At 40.4% G+C, this 19,476-nt stretch overlaps 1 non-coding gene and 1 pseudogene across 1 annotated transcript; both read right to left on the reverse strand.

Moving 5' to 3' along the window:
• Nucleotides 1-2,813: 2,813 nt before the first annotated feature.
• Nucleotides 2,814-4,324, reverse strand: LOC133754130 (Y-box-binding protein 2-like; annotated as a pseudogene).
• A 7,200-nt stretch (nucleotides 4,325-11,524) lies between these two features.
• On the reverse strand, nucleotides 11,525-11,650 carry LOC133754247 (small nucleolar RNA SNORD22). The gene has a single exon (XR_009865174.1). It is a non-coding gene; the product is annotated as a small nucleolar RNA SNORD22 (small nucleolar RNA).
• Nucleotides 11,651-19,476: the final 7,826 nt, after the last annotated feature.

The raw sequence follows: 19,476 nt of genomic DNA on the forward strand, positions 1-19,476 counted from the left end.
CTCCAGATGCTGGCTTTGTGATAATGGACACCCTGGGAGGCAGCAGGTGATGGACCAAGTATTTTGATTCATACCATCTATATAAGACATCTGGATTGGGTTCCTGACTTCAGGTTTCCATGAGTTCATTCCCAGTTCTTGTGAACAATTGGGAAATGAACCAGTGTAAGAGTGCTTTGTTTATGACTTCTCTCTCCATCTCTGTCTCTGCATTTGCCTCAAAGATAATAAAGAGCAGGAAAGACAACAAATTTGCCTCACTTAAATTTCATGCATTCTTACAATATCTTCTTTAAGAATGTATACTGAAATATAGACAAAGATGTTTGATGTTTTCAGAAGAATCCATTTGGAAACAGCATTTAGAAACTCAATTTAAATGTTTTAGTAATAAACTTAGTCAAGATATCTTGCAACTCCATTCAGGCCTATGCAATGCAGATAGGGCATAAAGCCTACCCTTTCTCTGGTAATGCTGAAAATGTAAATCTAGTACTACTAATACACATACAATCTGTTAATACACATACAATTATTCATAAACAAACCCTTCATATTTCACAGTTTACAGAAGTTGTATAGTAGACACACTAAATGTAAGAAGGAAGTCAGTGTGGGGAAATGCTAGCCAGATTTTTAAAGTTATGCATAATTATGGGATACCATGTGATGTTTCATTACATGTACCCATCTATGTTGGATTACTTAACACAATGAACTCCAGTTTCCAGCATTTTGCTACAAATGTCAAGACTTCATCCCTTTTATATCTGAGTAGTATTCCATTGTGTATAGGTAACACATGTTTTTATCCATACATTTGAGAATGAAACTCCATTGATTCCATTTTTAGCTACTGTGAATAGTGCTGTAACTCTCTGATAAAATGATTTCATGTCTTTCAAATATATATCCAATAGTGGGATTTCTGGATCCTAATTTTAAATAAATTGTCAAAATTTATTTTAAATCTTCATTATATGTGTTGATAGGAATTATGTGTTCCTATAGCTTTAATAATGTTGTAGCTATTTGTAAATTTACTTTATATAAGTGAGATTGCATATCTTTTCATTTTACTATTGTTTATAGCCCTTTCCTATTTTTCTACTGGACTATGGTATTTTTAATTTTTTATTTGTTTAACTTTTTATTTATTAGAGCCATTAAGCCTTTGACTATGATGTAAGTTAACAATCTCATCTCAAATATATACTTAGTAAATTAAAAACAAAAATAAATTCTGACACAGTTTTCCAGAATTGCAAAATAATTCACATTACCACTGATGCTTTGTGAGAGTTCCCAATTCACCACATCCTTCCTCACATTTGTACTTTGTCTCTTTAATGATATAATTTGAATAGTGTTGAGGTGATATCTCATTGTAGTTTAGATTTGAATTTCTATTTTGACCATTGATATTGCATATTTTTTATGTGTTTCTTGAGGATGTGTATATCTTATCTTGAGAACTGTCCATGCATGTCCTTTGCCCATTTCTTCATTTGATTATTTTGTTGATGAGTTTTTTGTTTCAGATATGTTCTGATTCTTAATCCTTTGTTTGATAAGTAGCTTGCAAATATTTTCTCACATTCTGTTAGATGTGGCTTTCCTTTGCTATGCAGTAGTTTCTGAGTGTAATATAATCCCATTTATCTAGTTTTGTATTTCTTGCCTGTGCTATTTTGTCATCATATTCAAATATTTGTCTACATCACTGTTTTGAAGTTTGTTCCCTTCGTTATCTTCTAGTAATTTCATAGTTTCAGGTTTTATCTTTAGGCCTTTTATCCATCGTGAGTTGATTTTTTTTTAATATGGTGAGAGGTATGCATTTTATTTTATTTTTTACATATGTAAAAATTATTATTACATAGATTTGTCAGATCATTTATTGAATGGATTATCTTTTTCCAATGTCTGTTCTTGACTCTTGCATCAAACATCAAGTGGATGCATGTACATGGATTGATTTCAGCATTAACTGAACTGTCCCATTGATCCTTGTGTTGGGTTTGATGCTGTTTCAACTATTGCAGTTTTGAAATATGGTCCTATGATGCCTCCAGTGCTATCTTTTCACTTGGATTCACTTTGGCTATTTTAGATCTTTTGTGATACTACACAAATTTAGGATATTTTTGTAATTCTGTAGAGAATGTCATTGATATTATATCTGCACATTGCTTTAGATTGTATGGACATCCTAACAATATTTGTTCTTCCAGTTCATGAACAAATAATCTTTCCTTTTATTTGTGACCTTGATGATACCTTCTACAGATGTTTATAATCTTACTGTAAATATCTCTCACCTTCCAAAATTAGTTATTCCTAAATAATTAAATTTTTGTATCTATTGTGAATAGAATTTCTATCTCGATTTTTCTTTCAGCAAAATTATTACTGTTGTATTAAAAAGCTAGATTTTTGGAAGCTGATTTTTGATCTTGTAAATTTACTGAGTTAGTTTATCAGTTCTAACAATTTTTGGTGCAATATTTAGACCTTGCTATGTACAAAACCATGACTTCCTGCTTTCCAAGTTGAAGCACTATATTTCTTTTTCGCATCTAATTGCTCTTGCTGATACTTCCATTACTATGTTAAATAAGGTTGATTAGCATTAAGAGAGTTAAGGAATAATACCTGCCCTCAATGATCCCTTAGGCATGTTTAAATGCCTTATCCAATGTCTATGCAATTTAGGCATTTACTAAAAGACATATGTTAAAAATGGATCAATTTCTTTTTAATACGCAAGGCTGCTTTTGTTTTTACTGAAGGCTAGTGTGGCACATAGTAGTTCATAAAATGGCTTCTGAGTTAGGGGGTTGAGGGAAACAAAAAATAAGCTGAAGTGGGAGAGAAAACCCCAGGAGGTAAGAGGTGGCTGGTTCCTTTTCAGCCTGATTTAGAGGATGGAGTAGACGCCTCTGAAAATCAGGGTGGATCCCTTCCTTCAACCCTTGGTAGGGGAGAGAGGAACCAGGCAAAAGGCTGCTGCTTTGGCTCTCCTGAGTCTCAAGAGAAAGGGGAAAAGCCAATGTTTTCACATCATGAACTATGGGAAAATGGAGAGGGGTGCTGGGTAGGGTACAAATCAGTCGGAAACACTGCAGACGGAGATGGTGGCTGGGTGTCCATTGACTTCTACGCTCTCCAGCATGGTGGTGGTGGTGGGTCTCAGTGTTGATGGAGCCTAGGTCTCTGGGGCTGAGGTCTCTGTGGGACCAGCAGCAGAGGCAGTTTCCTGAGTGCTGGGGCTCAGGCCAGGAGCCATCAGTGTGGCCTTGGCTGAATAGGTCTCCCCACCCCCACCTTCCATTGTCGGCTGCTGGGGTGCATAGGAAGGAAGGGCCTGCGATGTCTGGGCCGAAGTCTGAGCTGGGGGACCCCTCACATCCCCATTGTTGGTCTTCCTGTTCTGGGGCCATGTCTTTGGGCTCCAGCCCACAGTGCCCTCTATTGGCTGCTGCTGGCTGGGGGGCCAGGGGTCCTCGCACAGAGGCCAGGCACCCTTGGTACAAGTGATGGCCATGGCCTCTGGGCCCCAACGTAGTGTTCAGCTGGCTCTCCTTCATTGCAAGGTTCTTCCCCAGTGGAGGGCGCCTCTGCCCCGTGGGTGCGCGGCAGCCGGGCGAGGCTGGGGCATGAATCATGGAACCTGCTCCGACAGGGGCACAGCGGCTACCCCTTCACCGGCGCCTGCCTGCTCTGGGCCCAGTTACATTAGCAGCTTCTGTGCCCTTCTCTCCTCCCGTGACATCAAGCTCCACAGGGTCCCCATCACCAGCGCTGTGCAGAAACTCCCTGGGGCTGATTCTTCTAATAGCTGTCTAGTGAACAAAGACGTCCTCCTTGGGGTCATCCCTGTTGAATCCGTAACCATCCTGAATTCCCAACACCAGCTTGTCTAGTGACTGGACTGGAGAGCGCGGGGGTCCCCGAGGCAGCATTCGTGTTGGCAGGGGTGCGGGACCTGGCGACCAGGGGGTCCTAGCAGCACTGCCCAAGGCAGATATGCCCCTCTGCTGCCTGCTATCTGCGGCTCCCCAGCAAACATTGGTACTGTCACCACCACCAAACTTGCTACTGTCGCTGGCACTGTCACCACAGGGCTGGAGGCCGCTGTCCCCACTCCCCGACCCTCTCTGCCTCCTTCCCCACACTCATCACGGGGTTCAGTATGGGCCACTGCAGCTACCTGCTCCACATCTTCTGCAGCCTTGGCTCTGCCCCGGTCCCCTAAACCACCCCTGCATGCTGGCAGCAGGCCCAGATCCGAGGCCAATCGCAGCTTGCTGCCGAGGTGCATGCAGGCCCTGCCTCTGGGCACCAGCCAATCGTAGCTCAGCAGCCCCCTGGCCCGCAGGCCCCATTGGATGGAAGACCTCTCCCTGTAACTCTTTCAAATATATAAATAAAATTTTAAAAAGCTTGGCTTTAAAACTGTAGAATGTGATTGTCTTAGGGGTAAATTAGTTGATGAAATATAAAAGAGAACAATTGGTTTCCTAAAATACACACCTAAAAATATAGGTCATTTTATTTGGATTGTGATTTAGAGCACACATTTTCATTGCAACAAAAATACAACAAAGCCATCAGTATACAGCAACTGTGTACAGTTGTTAGCAAGATGGTAGAGTAAATGGCATGCTGTATAACAATCCCTTCACTTCATAGAATCTTTTTAAAATTATAACCAAAAGCATAACCTAAATTAATATCCGAGAGTCAGTGTTGTGGTGCACGAAGTTGCTGCAATTCTGGATCCCTTAGAGGAGTGCAGGTTCAAGTCCCACCTGTTCCACTTTTTGATCTGACTTCTTGGGAAGGCAGTGGAAGATGGTCCAAATTCTTGGACACCTACCACCCATATGGGAGACCCAGATGGAGTTCCTGGTCCAGTATGAGCATTGTGGTCATTTAGGGATTTAACCAAATAATGGAAGACCTCTTTTGCTCCTTCTCTGTCATTCTGTCATTCAAATACATAACACAAATTTTTTTTTTAAAAAGCAGTATCTCAGTTGTTTCTAAAGCAGTTAAATTCAATGTAATTTTATTAGGAAAGCATAATTCATAAGTCTAAAAACACAATAATGAAGAGAAAATCATTATTAATAAATAGTAAAGAAAACTTTAATGAAGCAGAAATCATAAAGTATTAGAAAAACAACCCAAAATTCCTTTTTATAAAATAAGTAATTACTTAGCTAATCTAACTTTAAAAATGGAGGTGGAGAAATTGCTAATATACAATTTTATAAGTTATAAGATAAAAATAACCACATCTTTGGGCCAGCATTGTGGCCTAACTGGTTAAGCACTCACATGCAATGGTGGCATTCCATATGGGTGCCAGTTTCTAGTCCAGCTGCCCTACTTCTGATCTAGCTCCCTGCAAGTGGACCTAAGAAAGGCAGCACAAGGCTCAAGTCACTGGGCCCCTACACCCATGTGGGAGGCTGAGATGAAGCTCCTGATTCCTGGCTTTTGCCTGGCCCAGTCCTGGCTGTTGTGGTCATATGAGCAGTGAACCAGCAGATTGAAGATCTCTCTCTCTCTCTCTCTCTCTCTCTCTCTCTCTCCCCCTCTCTCTCTCTTTCTCTCTCACCACAATAAATATCTCACCACAATAAAAAGAAGTAGAAGAAATCTGCAAATCCTTGGAAGCATAGATGATCTCATACTATCCACATATAGACAAGGAAGGAAAATTTCATCTAAAAGTCAACAGATTTCATCAACAAAGAATTCTTAGACCAAAAATGAAGTATAACAATTATGAAATATTACAATGAGTACAAAATATTAAATAATTTTAAATAGCAAGATAATTATATATAATAATCCAGACTAAATTGGTTTAATATTAAATCTGCTAATGTAATCAATTATATTGAGTAGACAAAAGGAAAGTAATATTGTTATATCAAATCATATGCAAAAATGACAGACTTTAGACATAAAGAGTATATATTTTATTATCTCACGACTATGTCAGTCAAAAATACAGGCACTGATTCATTGGAAAATATGTCTGTTTCTCATGATATTGACTGAGATCACACTGGGATATTAATCTTGGGTATCAGCTCATCTACAAGGTTTAAGACAATTAATACACTTAACTGGTGTGTTGTCACAGAGGTGGTGAGGGTGCTGGGAATCAGCTGGGCACGCTTCACTCTCTAAGTTTCTCCAGGCATTGCCCACAAGAGAGTAGTTCTACTGACTTCAATAAGGCCTAAAACTGCCGTTGCATTGAAGGCCAGGTCTAGAAACTGGCACGACATTGTTTATAGTGTGATCCTGTGTCCAGGCACTCACATAGTAGCTTAGAGTCAGAGGAAGAGAATGCAGACTCTACCTCAATTAAGGAAAATCAGATATTTTGTTGGCATCTGTAATTAGAGGCAGATTATGTGTTAACAAAATCTTCCTCAGATGTAGGACCCCCAAACCCCTCAATCTCAACAAATATTGTTAGTGTTAGAATTCGAAAGTGGGAGGAGGGATAGCGGGAGTTGGGTAAAAAATTGGGGAAGTTGGCATGTTTCACTAATTGTGGAAGACTATCAGAATTCTATAAAAATAGAGAACTCAGGCCGGCGCCGTGGCTCAACAGGCTAATCCTCCGCCTTGCGGCGCCGGCACACCGGGTTCTAGTCCCGGTCGGGGCACCGATCCTGTCCCGGTTGCCCCTCTTCCAGGCCAGCTCTCTGCTGTGGCCAGGGAGTGCAGTGGAGGATGGCCCAGGTGTTTGGGCTCTGCACCCCATGGGAGACCAGGATAAGCACCTGGCTCCTGCCATCGGAACAGCGTGGTGCGCCGGCCGCAGTGCGCTACCGCGGCGGCCATTGGAGGGTGAACCAACGGCAAAAGGAAGACCTTTCTCTCTGTCTCTCTCTCTCTCTCTCTCTCTCTCACTGTCCACTCTGCCTGTCAAAAATAAAAAAAAAAAATAGAGAACTCAATGAGTGCATATTGATTGTGACAAATATATCATTCTAGTATAAGATGTTAGCAGTAAGGAAGCCCAGTATGGGATATATAGGAACTATGTGATTATTTTATACTATTTGTTTTGTACATTTAAAGTATTCTGAAGTAAGTTATCTTTATAATAGCATTGATACACTAAGAATTTTGAAACAAAACTATATAGCACTTAAGCGTTGGACATAGATGCCACTGTCTTCATTGTTATTAGATTATTAACTATGGAAATAGGGAAAAAATCAAATTAGAACCATAATAATTTCAGAGGAGGAGAAAAATATTTTGTTGAACATTATTTGGTTACAGAAAAAATTAAAATAATCGTGGAAAAGCTAAAATTAGCAAGCTAACCTAATGAATCATTTTATAAAATCAACATTCAAATAACAATAGTCTGTGTTTTTCAACACACACCAATTACAAAATACAATGGAATAGAAGATCTCATTTTAACTAAAAAAAATTAAAATAAAATAAAATGTTAGAGAAGCTTATACACACGTATCATTGTAAAAGGGGAAAACATGTTTTTGAATAAAAGATTAATATTATAAAAAGTTTTTACCCCATTTTAATTTATAGAAACTTAAATATGAAAGGTGCATTTTATAAAATGTATTTATAATTTATAAATTATAAATTCTTTTTTTTTTGACAGGCAGAGTGGACAGTGAGAGAGAGAGACAGAGAGAAAGGTCTTCCTTTTTGCCGTTGGTTCACCGTCCAATGGCCGCCGCGGTAGGCGTGCTGTGGCCGGCGCACCACGCTGATCCAATGGCAGGAGCCAGGTGCTTCTCCTGGTCTCCCATGGGGTGCAGGGCCCAAGCACTTGGGCCATCCTCCACTGCACTCCCTGGCCACAGCAGAGAGCTGGCCTGGAAGAGGGGCAACCGGGACAGAATCGGTGCCCCGACCGGGACTAGAACCCGGTGTCCCACGCCGCAAGGCAGAGGATTAGCCTATTGAGCCACGGCACCGGCCAAATTCTTAATTTAAAAATCACTGGATACTTTATTTTCTACAGTAAATTATTATAGGCATGTTAAGAACACTCAAGCTAAAAATAGTGAAAAAAAAAATCCTGCAGAAAAGAACAGCAAGGAGAAAGGACCCTGTAATAATGTTCACACAGTGTGATAGTGGTGAATAAAGGAAAAAAAAAACAAAAGTTATATTTTGATTCAATTATGCATGGAAACATAACATAAAAAAGCAACATGTTTAGTAGCAAATGCAAAAAAAAGAGGCAGAGGAGGAGGTGTGGGAAGAGAGGGGTAGGGAAAGGAAGGAAGGGGAGGGGAGATGAAGGAGTGGGAAGGAAGCCAAGAGGTGGGGGTGGGGGATGAGAAGAAGAAAAGGAGGCACTTGGCGCCACATTCCCTAGTCTGAGAAGCCACATTTTCAAGAAGTGACTTCCAGGGAGCACACTGTGCTGCCCCATGTGCCCTGCCTGCAGGTGCAGGCCTATACATCACCTGTGGGTCAGCATCCACTGAGTCTGTACCCTGGCCCTGCTGGGCCAAGAGCCTAGCACATGTGATTGTATTGTAGCAAGGAGCTCCTGTGTCCTTGTGGGGAAGTGACACATGGAGTCCCACCATGTCCAGAGTGAGTGCAACTCATGAACCAGCAAAGAAAGGGGAAAATACTCAGAGGCCCCATCCAGGTCCTGCACAGGCTGCTCCACTGAAGACCTGTGCTCTCCCCCAACTGGGTGCCTGAATTCAATGATGCAGGCTCTCTCTGCAAAGTGCAGAACTTGGCGTCCCAATGGAGTAGAAGACTCAACTGAACTAGTGGAAATGTGAAAGTTCTAAGCAATACACTATGAAGGTGAAGACAGAGGCCTAAGATGCTGCCGTGGACTGTCCTGCAGTATTCCAGCTAACAGGAGCAGCTGGGCAGCAGTAGGCAGCTGCGTGGAGAGGAGGCAGCTGGAACCCCTGGCTGGCACGTGCAACCAGCAGAACAGCTTGCCCTGCAGGGACAGTGGAGCACAGTCTGGCAGGAGCTTGGGCTTGGAGCAGTCAGGCGAGGAGGAGCCCAATAAGGACACAATAGGACTGCCACTTCCTCTGTATGGCATCTTGCACAAGCTCCTGGAAAAGAAGAATCCATTCTCTGGAACCTGCTGTGCACCAAGAAGCTCCTGATGGCAAACCCCAGGAGCAACAGTTCCTGCTCTCCTCAGTGAGCCCCAGAAGTAGATTGCAGCAGCATAGAAGTCAATTGGTAACTTTGAACTCCTCTATTTCCTGTCCTGGGAGATGTTAGGCTGAACAGTGGTTGCTCTTGGTGTTGACCATTGTTCTGGAGTGTCTCTATGATGTCCACAGACTGTATCTTGTATCCTGGGGCATGGCTCCCTGCATTTGCACATGTAAACACTCTTGTAAATCTGACTTCTGTGTTCCCTGATGGTGCAGCTGAAGTTGGAGGGAGCTGAACTATGAGATCAAAGGACAGGAGAAATGGGGTTCTCTTCTCTTCCTGGCTGTGTCCTGCCCACCCCCTGCAGGTTCGAAATGCAAATCAGCAATTGTCTTATTTCTCTTCCCACATTGTGCATGCTATGTTTTATCTATTTTTTTAATTAAAAAGAAATCCTTTTTTTGAAAACAAATTACCAAGCTTTAATTGGGCAATTTACTTTAAAAAAATTGCTTTAAATATTTGAGATGAAGTGTACTGACTTTTCCAGACTCAAATGTAGCTTCTCCAGGCAGCAATGCATCCTTGCTCCCCAAGGCCAGCCGTGGGCTGGGGCCCACTGGGAGCTGGCACTGGAAGGATTAGGTGATCTCAGAAGATTCCTGTGTCCTTTTCATGGTCTACTCAGAATTGTCCAGGCCCTGATGGCTCATGCCTACCCATTTCTTGTTTTTAGAACATGTGTCTATTCCCTCCTTACTGATTGAGAAGGCCACACTGTGCCTGGCTGGCAACTTGCTCTTCAGGAGTTGGGGATGGGAACTTCCCCAACAGATCAATTCCACTGGAGGCCTCATACCTGGCCTACAAGGAAGAGGAAACAATGAAACCACAACTGAGCAAGGAGCCTCAGATGCCTGGGACATTAACTGAACCACACAGTGTAGTCCTAAAACCCTTGTGGGAGGCTGTAGATTTAATAACATCATGGCTTAATAGTTTGCAGCCTTAACTTGCAAATACTATAGGCTGGCATTGTAGCATAACAGGTTAAGATGCCACTTGCAATACCAGTATCCCATATAAGTGCCAGTTCAATCCTAACTGCTTCATTTCCAATCCAGCTCCTTGGAAAAGTAGTGGAGGACAGTATAAGTATTTGGGCCCCTGCCACACACATTGGAGCCCTGGTACAGCTCCTGGATTATGGCTTTGACCTGGCCCAGCTCAGCCATTTTGGCCATTTGGAGACAGAACCAGTGGATGGAGGATCTCCCTCTCTCTTCCTTTTTTGTACCCTCTATCTGTTACTCTGCCTTTCAGATGAAATAAGTAACTATTTAAAGATGCAGAAATACTTGAACTAGCCTATAAATTTTCTTTTATTTAAAAGATTTATTTATTTGAAAATCAGAGTTACACGGAGAGAGGAGAGGCAGAGAGAGAAAGAGAGGTCTTCCATCCACAGGCTCACTCCCCAGATGAACGCAATGGCTGGAGCTGTGCCAATCTGAAGCCAGGAGCTAGAAGCTTCTTCCGCATCTCCCAGATGGGTGCAGGGGCCCAAGGACTTGGGTCATTTTCTACTGCTTTCTGGGGCAATAGCAGAGAGCTGGACAGGAATCGGAGCAGCTGGGTCTCGAACTGGTGTGCATTTGGGATGCAGGTGCTTTAGCCCAGGCCCACTGAGCCACCGCGCCAGCCCCATGCCTAAGAATTTTCTTCATACCCCTAATATGCACTGTATTCTAGGGGTTGTATGACATAATTCTGTCTACACACAGTAGGTATTTTTCTTCTCTGAGCCTGGACTTTGAGCAATGTGTGGTTGTTGTAAATGCCTTTGCTGGTTATTTTGGTTGAGGCTTTAAGCCTAAGTTATTGGGATTTTGAAATGCACAAGGAGACACTCACACCATCAACCACCCCAACACACACACATACAAATACACACATTTGTTCTTAGTAGAAAACTTAAGTGAGATGAAGCAGACCTGTATGGATAGTGATTTCACCTTTTTGTGTGCCTGGGAAGAAGGGCCTGGAGCACGTGGGAGGCTCTCCTCACTATACATTGGCCTCCTTAACACATGAATGCACACCTGTGCACCAACAGACACTCATGTGCCCTACCCAAAGACAGCTGCAGTTCTCTCCAGGCAGCCCTGCCTGTGAGGCATCCTGTGGAATATGTTCTAGTCACTAGGATACATCTGACAGGATTCCAAGCCCTGAGAAAACTATCCTGTTCTTCTCACAGGTGGACTGTGATCCTGCAACTCCTGCAGCATAATCCATTGATGAATCTTTTTTTTTTGCTAGTTATTCCTTTTATTATGTGCAAGAAGCCTTTATTGTCCCTCAGACAGTTCCTTCTGGAACACGCTTCCCTCTTTTCTCCCAGCCAGCCCCAGTAGGTTCACCTTTACAGGCTCTGGGGCTAGGACAGGAAGTAAGATGTGTGAGTGCTTCCTCATTGGGAATGATGAATCATTTTTAAAAACTTCCTGACTACCCACATTAGGGAAAACCAACAGTTTATAGGAATTAAGACCATCTCTTTGTAACCTAGAGCATGGTAAACTTTTGCAAATTATTTTGCTGATTTCCTCAACACCTTTCCCATACAGGGCTTCTGCTCCCCCAGTCCTACAACTGTGTTCAGTGAAGAGAAATGGGTCTGCTCTGAGAGCTGTCTCATTGCCCTCTTACTGTCAGACAATGCCTGCAGCTCCTGTGTTCTGCCTGTATGGTGTCCTCAATTCTCCAACACACAGGCGGCTCCAGTGAGGGGTGGTGGTGATGGTGGTCATGCTGATGGTGTGTGTATGTATATGTTTTTCACATGAAGCACTGAAAGCACAAAATACTTCATTTTTTCAAAATTTACTGTGTTCTAGAAATTTGTTGGCAACCCCCATTCTTGACTGATCTAGTTTTTTTGTTTTTCACTAATTTTTTCTTTTTATCTTTACCTTGTTAACTTGAGAATTACAGAAGTAATTACACACTCTGACACTGAATAAAAACACTAAGTCACAGTATGTGGTAGTATTCATCCTTTTCTGTTAGTAAGTTTTGAAGAGTATATGAAGATAGTCATGAATGCACTACGTGTTCAAATCCTGCTTCAGTTCATGTGGCTGTATCTATATAACAAACATATGACAGGGAATAAAGTCCCATCTAGTGTCATGAGTGCTAATGTCCCCTACCTTCTGGGTGTTGGCCCCAAACCTCTTTCCTCTTAAGTTTGCAAAAGAGCATCACATCAGCAGCAATCACAAACCAGACAGTGGGAACACACTGGCTCTTTCATTGGTGTCATATATTTTAATATATTATTCTGTGATAAGCAACTATTTCAGAAAAACTAATAAAAGTGATAGATGATAGCCGATAACAGCTTGCTCTCTCTTACTTTGGCTTCCACATAACTGAATCTTAATTTTAAATGAAGGTCTGGCATTGTGTCACAGCAGGTTAAGCCCCTGTTTGTGGCAGCAGTATCCTGCACTGGAATGCCTCTTCACGTTCTGATTGTTCTGCTTCCAATATAGTGTCTTGCTATTATGCCTGGGAAGGCAGTGGAAGATGTCCCATGTACTTTGCCCCTGCCACCCATGTAGGAGATCAGGATGTAGTTTCTGGCTCCTTGCTTCAGCCTGGCCCACACATGCATGTTGTGGTTATTTGGGAAGTGAGCCAGTAGAAGCAAAATCGTTTCACCTCTTCCTTCTCTCTGTTGTTCTGCATTTCATTTTATCTGAAAATGTGACAGACTTTCAAAATTTACCATTGTATCAAAGTGAGTTACTAAAATGCATTTTTCTCATATGAAAAATCAGGAAATATTCTCAGTGGACCAAAAACATGAGTGCAGAAATGACATCAGGTGATTTTACTTTCAATACCCGCTTAAAATCTCTTGGCACTAAAAAACACAACAAAAAGCATTGAGGAAAGTTTATGATAAGATGTCAGGCAAACAACAGGCAATAAAACATTGAGATCACCAAGAAAAGAAAATTTGACAAGCAGTCACTACAGTTATATGGGTTCTTGCTGGGAAAAATGACTTTTCAACAATACAATGAACTGGATTCCAGTCAATACCTGTTGCTATTGAGCTGCAGTAGTTACCGTATCTGAGGACAGCAAGAACTTTCCAAAGAAGAAACTGGAATGAATGTAACTGAACAGATGAAACCTTGAGAACTGAATATGTAAAGTCCGCACAAGTCCTTGAGCATGAGATAGACTGAGCATTGATGGAGTGAAACTACATGAGGTTCACCAGAGTAACTGATCCTGGGATGGAAGTATAAAAATACATTTCAGATTATTTGGTTTGGAGGGTATCTAAGTTCCAACCCAAGTAAGACCTTGTTGACATATTATTAACATCACAAGCGTGTAAGTGAAATACCTAAAGGCTGTACTTTTTAAGTAAGAACCACACACTGAAGTAATGCTTATTTTAGACCATTCTACAAAAAAGTATGTTAAATAGCCTTGGTTTGATGTTAAGGGAAATAAAATGTTTGTGGTCAAGACCTTCAAATTTAATAGTGCTTATGGAAAACTTGACATATATTCGTGCCTACTCTAGAAAAGCTGAAAACCAAGACTAAACAAGTTCAAGGTAACAAGCCAGTAATTAGATTACCTATTAGAACAAATATGAATATAGGAGTCAAATAAAACTTTTGCCTGGTGTAATAATAGAATAGGATTGACCAATCTTCTCACTGAAAGCATATAAAATGCTGAAATGCTGAATTCATGGCTTTCAAATTGCCCTTGCAAAAATATTGGTGTTTTAATCCAGAAGAAATGGACTAGTTAAAATAAAGACACAATCTGCCTCAACTCACATCAGAAGAAATAAATATCTTAAAAGTTTCTATATCTATTAAAGAAATTCCATTAAAGGATGTTTTCACAGCAGTTGCTGCTTGATATGCCTGCAACCAACAGTGGACTACCTTGGTTCAAGTAATAGCTCCACTCCCAATTCAGACTTTCTATTGACATGCACACTGGTAGGTAAAAGCCAATGTCTAAAATTTTTGTGTCTCTGTCACTTACATCAAAGATCTGGATTATACTAATATGGGGAGACCTGGGTTGTGTTTATGTCTCCAAACTGCAGGTTTGCTGAGTTTCAGCTGTTGCGGTCACTTGGTGAATTGAAGAGCAAAAGAAGAGACCTCTTTCTCTGATTTCCAAATAAATAGATAAAAATTAAATAGAAACCATTTATTTAAAGATAAATTAATTCAGTAACAATCTCCTAAAAGAGAAAGCAGCAGGCTCTGATGGGTTTGCTGAGAAATTCTATGTAACATCTAAGAAATAATTGCTGTAATTATTTGTGAATTTTTCTGGAAGATAGAACGTGAAGAAATGCTCCCATATCCAAACTATACAGACATGGTGCAGGAAAGTAATTTCTAGGCCAGTATCTCTCATATACATAGATGCACATATTTTAAAATTTTTCATAATATTCAATAAGCATGATGTTTGATAAACATATGGAATTAGTTCCAGATATTTAAGGCAGGTCAAACTGCCCATGTGGGTGCCAGTTCAAGACCTGGCTGCTCCACTTCTGATCCAGCTCTCTGCTATGGCCCAGGGTAGCAGTGGAAGATGGCCCATGTCCTTGGGCCCCTGCACTCACATGGGAGGCCTGGAAGAAGCTCCTGGATCCTAGCTTCAGATCAGCACAGCTCCAGCCATTGCGGCCATTTGGGAGTGAACATTCGGATGGAAGACCCCTCTATCTCTCTCTGCCTCTGCTCTCTCTGTGTAAGTCTGACTTTCAAATAAAAAAAAATCTTAAAAAATGTTCTTTTTATATTAATAAAAATGAAAAAGAACTGAAAAATATTTTAGAATAATGAAGGGAAAATTTTTTTAAACTTTTATTTAATGAATATAAATTTCCAAAATATAGCTTATGGATTACAATGGCTCCCCATACCCATAACTTCCCTCCCACCCGCAGCCCTCCCCTTTCCCGCTCCCTCTCCCCTTCCATGCACATCAAGATTCATTTTCAATTCTCTTTATATACAGAAGATCAGTTTAGTATATATTAAGTAAAGATTTCAGCAGTTTGCCCCCACATAGCAACACCAAGTGAAAAATGCTGTTGGAGTACTAGTTATAGCATTAAATAAGAGTGTACAGCACATTAAAGACAGAGATCCTACATAATATTTTTTTAACAATTGATTATTTTGCTGTGAGGTTTCCTTCCTTTACCTTCTTTCATATTGGTGACCGTGTTTCTGTGTTTCTGTATGTAACACATCTTTAGGCATCTTTTGCAGGGCTGGACGAGTGGCGACATATTCTTTCAATTTCTGTTTGCTGTGCAAGGTCTTTATTTCACCTTCATTCACAAATGAGAGCTTTTCAGGATATGATATTCTGGGTTGGCAATTTTTCTCTCTTAGTACCTTGGCTATGTCTCGCCATTCTCTCCTAGCTTGTAGGGTTTCTGATGAGAAGTCAGCTGTGAGTCTAATTGGAGATCCTCTGAGAGTAATCTGGCATTTCTCTCTTGCACATTTTAGGATCTTTTCTTTATGTTTCACTGTGGTTGATTACGACGTGTCGTGGTGAGGATCTCTTTTGATCATGTTTATTAGGGGTTCTATGAGCTTCCTGTACTAGGATGTCTCTGTTCTTCTCCAAACCTGGGAAATTTCCTGCTAGTATCTCACTAAAAAGGCCTTTTAATCCTTTCTCCCTCTCCATGCCTTCAGGTACTCCTAGAACCCGAATGTTGGGTTTTTTAATAGTATCCTGTAGATTCCTGACAGTATTTTTTAGATTTCTGATTTCTTCTTCTTTTCTTTGATTTGATTGTTTCCTTTCCTGTTCTCTGTCTTCAAATTCTGATATTCTCTCTTCTGCTCACCCATTCTGTTTTTGAGGCTCTCTAATGTGTTTGGCATTTGATCTATTGAGTTCTTCATTTCATTATGGTTTCTTGTCACTATCACAGTTTCTTGTTCTACTAGTTGTTTCATTTCATTTTGATTCCTCCTTAATATTTCATTTTCATGAGAGAAATTTTCTATCTTGTCCATTAAGGATTTCTGTAGTTCAAGAATTTGTTTTTGAGAACTTCTTAATGTTCTTATCAGTTTTTTGAGATCCGCTTCTTGCATTTCCTCTATCTCTTCATCTTCATAATCTTGCATTGGGGTGTCTTGTTCATTTGGGGGCATCATAGTGTCTTCCTTGCTCTTGTTACCTCGGCTTCTACATTTGTTGTTTGGCATGTTGGAGATAATTTATGTTTGTTTGTTGTTTTTTACTATACAGCAGTAAGAAACAACGAAACCCGGTCATTCGCAACAAGATGGAGGGATCTGGAAAACATCATGCTGAGTGAATTAAGCCAGTCCCAAAGAGAAAAATATCATTTGTTCCCCCTGATCGGTGACAACTGAGCACCAAAGGAGAAACCTGTGAAGTGAAATGGACACTATAAGAAACAATGAACTGATCAGCTCTTGTCCTGACTTTAGATGTACAATGTAATACTTTATCCTTTTTAGTATTTGTTGTTGTTGTTGTTCTAGTACTAGTGGTTGAACTCTGTAATTAACACACAATTATTCTTAGGTGTTTAAATTTTAACTGAAAAGTGATCCCTGTTAAATTTCAGAGTGGGAATAAGAGAGGGAGGAGATGTACAACTGGGGACATGCACAATCGGACTTGCCGCAAATGGTGGAGTTAGAAATGTGCCAGGGGATTCCAACACAATCACATCAAGGTGGCATGTACCAATGCCATCTCACTAGTCCAAGTGATCAATCTCAGTTCACAATTGATGGCTCTGATAGGTCTAAGAATCAAAGGGATCACACAAACAAGACAAGTGTTTGCTAATACTAACTGATAGAATCAAAAAGGGGGAGAAAGATCCAACATGGGAAGCGGATACACAGCAGACTAATATAATGGCAGATGTCAACACTCTGGCCTCACAATCAGCCCTCAAGGCATTGGGATCTGGCTGAAGAGCCCATGAGAGTATAGTAGGCATGGAAAGCCAAGATATCATGGAAAAAAAAGACCTAAATGAATGATCTTTGTGAGTGAGATCCCAGTGGAAAGAACGGGGCCATCAAAGAAGGAGGTACCTTTCTCTGAAGGGAGGAGAGAACTTCCACTTTGACTATGACCCTATCAGAATAAGAACAAAGTCAGCATACTCTAAAGGCTTCCATAGCCCTGGCAACTCATGACTAGAGCCTAGGGAGATTACTGATGCCATGAACAGGAATATCAAATTGTTAAGTCAGCAACAGGAGTCACTGTGTACTTACACCCCATGTGGGAGCTGTCCTTAATGTGTTGTCTAATGTGAAGTGATGCTATAACTAGTACTGAAACAGTATTTTTACACTTTGTGTTTCTGTATGGGTACAAACTGATGAGGTCTTTACTAATTATATACTGAATTGATCTCCTGTATATAAAGATAATTGGAAATGAAAAAAAACAACCTGGTGTTAAATTGGAAATGGCATAGAAAATTAATTAATTTTAAAAAATATTATGTAGGATATCTGTCTTTAATGTGCTGTACATTGTTATTTAATGCTATAATTAGTACTCCAATGGTAGTTTTTTCACTTTATGTTGCTAGATGGGCAAACTGTTGAAATCGTTACCTAATATATACTAAACTGATCTTCTGTATATAAAGAGAATTGAAAATGAATCTTTATGTGAATGGAAGGGGAAAGGGAGTGGGAAAGGGGAGGGTTGCAGGTGGGAGGGAAGTTATAGGAGGGGGGAAGCCATTGTAACCCATAAGCTGTACTTTGGAAATTTATATTCATTAAATAAAAGTTTAATAAAAAAAGAATTGATTAATTTTCTATGCAATTTCCAATTTAACACCAAGTATTTTTTTTCATTTTCAATTATCTTTATATACAGAAGATTGATTCAGTATATAATTAATAAAGATCTCATCAGTTTGCACCCACACAGAAACACAAGGTGTAAAAATACTGTTTCATTACTAGTTATAGCATTACTTCGCATTGGACAACACATTAAGGACAGATCCCACATGAGATGTAAGTATACAGTGACTCCTGTTGATTCAATAATTTGACACTCTTGTTTATGGCATCATTAATCTCCCTAGGCTCTAGTCATGAGTTGCTGAGGCTATGGAAGCCTTTAGGGTTTGCCAACTTTGATCTTATCCCAAGAGTGTCATAGTCAAAGTGGAAGTTATCTCCTCCCTTCAGAGAAAGGTACCTCCTTCTTTGATGGCCCCGTCTTTTCCACTGGGATCTCACTCACAGAGATCTTTCATTTAGTTCTTTTTTTTTCAGAGTATCTTGCCTTTCCATGCCTAAAATACTCTAATGGGCTCTTCAGCGAGATCTGAATGCCTTAAGGGCTGCTTCTGAGGCCAGAATGTTATTTAGGACATCTGCCATTCTATAAGTGTGCTGTGTCTCCCACTTCCCATGTTGGATGGTTCTCTCCCTTTTTGGCTCTATCTGTTAGTATTAGCAGACACTAGTCTTGTTTGTGTGATCCCTTTGACTCTTTGACCTATCAGTTTGCTCAATTGTGAACTCAAGATGATCACTTGGTCTAGTGAGATGGCATTGGCACATGCCACCTTGATGGGATTGTATTGGAATCCCCTGGCACATTTCTAACTCCACCATTTGGGGCAAGTCAGATTGAGCATGCCATGAAGGGAAAATTTTAAAATTATACTGAATACATTGGAAAAGACAAAAGAATGAGTAATCAAATTTGTCTTTTCATCATGTTTGTAAAGTGTAGAATCTCCTTGTAATCTTAAGTGGTTAGGATTAAAGTCTAGTGATTATTTACTATTGTATATGCATGTGAGTCCCAGAAAGGAGACTTTCAACTTGTTTAGGCATTTTTGTGTTATCTGGTGGTAGAAGATAGCAAAGCTGAAGGTCTTCATCCACTCACCCATGTGTCAGTATCTATCCATTAATGACTACCTAAACTTCCAGTAAGTCAAAAAATTTTCAGAGTAGATAAAGAAGAGCTATAATCTTTTTTTAAATTTATACTTCTCCACCAGTTGTGGAAAACAAATGATAAATGACTGTGGCTGCACTTAGAGGGATAAGGCATAATGCCAGATCTGTAAGTCTCTAAACCCCATGTTCAAATGCATTATGATCAATATTTTTCTTTGGGGAATTAAAAAAAAAGCATTTGTGACCTTCACATTCTACTTAAACACCTTAGGCCTCAGTTTCT

The sequence above is a fragment of the Lepus europaeus genome, chromosome Y, assembly GCF_033115175.1.
Source record: "Lepus europaeus isolate LE1 chromosome Y, mLepTim1.pri, whole genome shotgun sequence".
In the NCBI taxonomy this organism is placed as follows: Eukaryota; Metazoa; Chordata; class Mammalia; order Lagomorpha; family Leporidae; genus Lepus; species Lepus europaeus.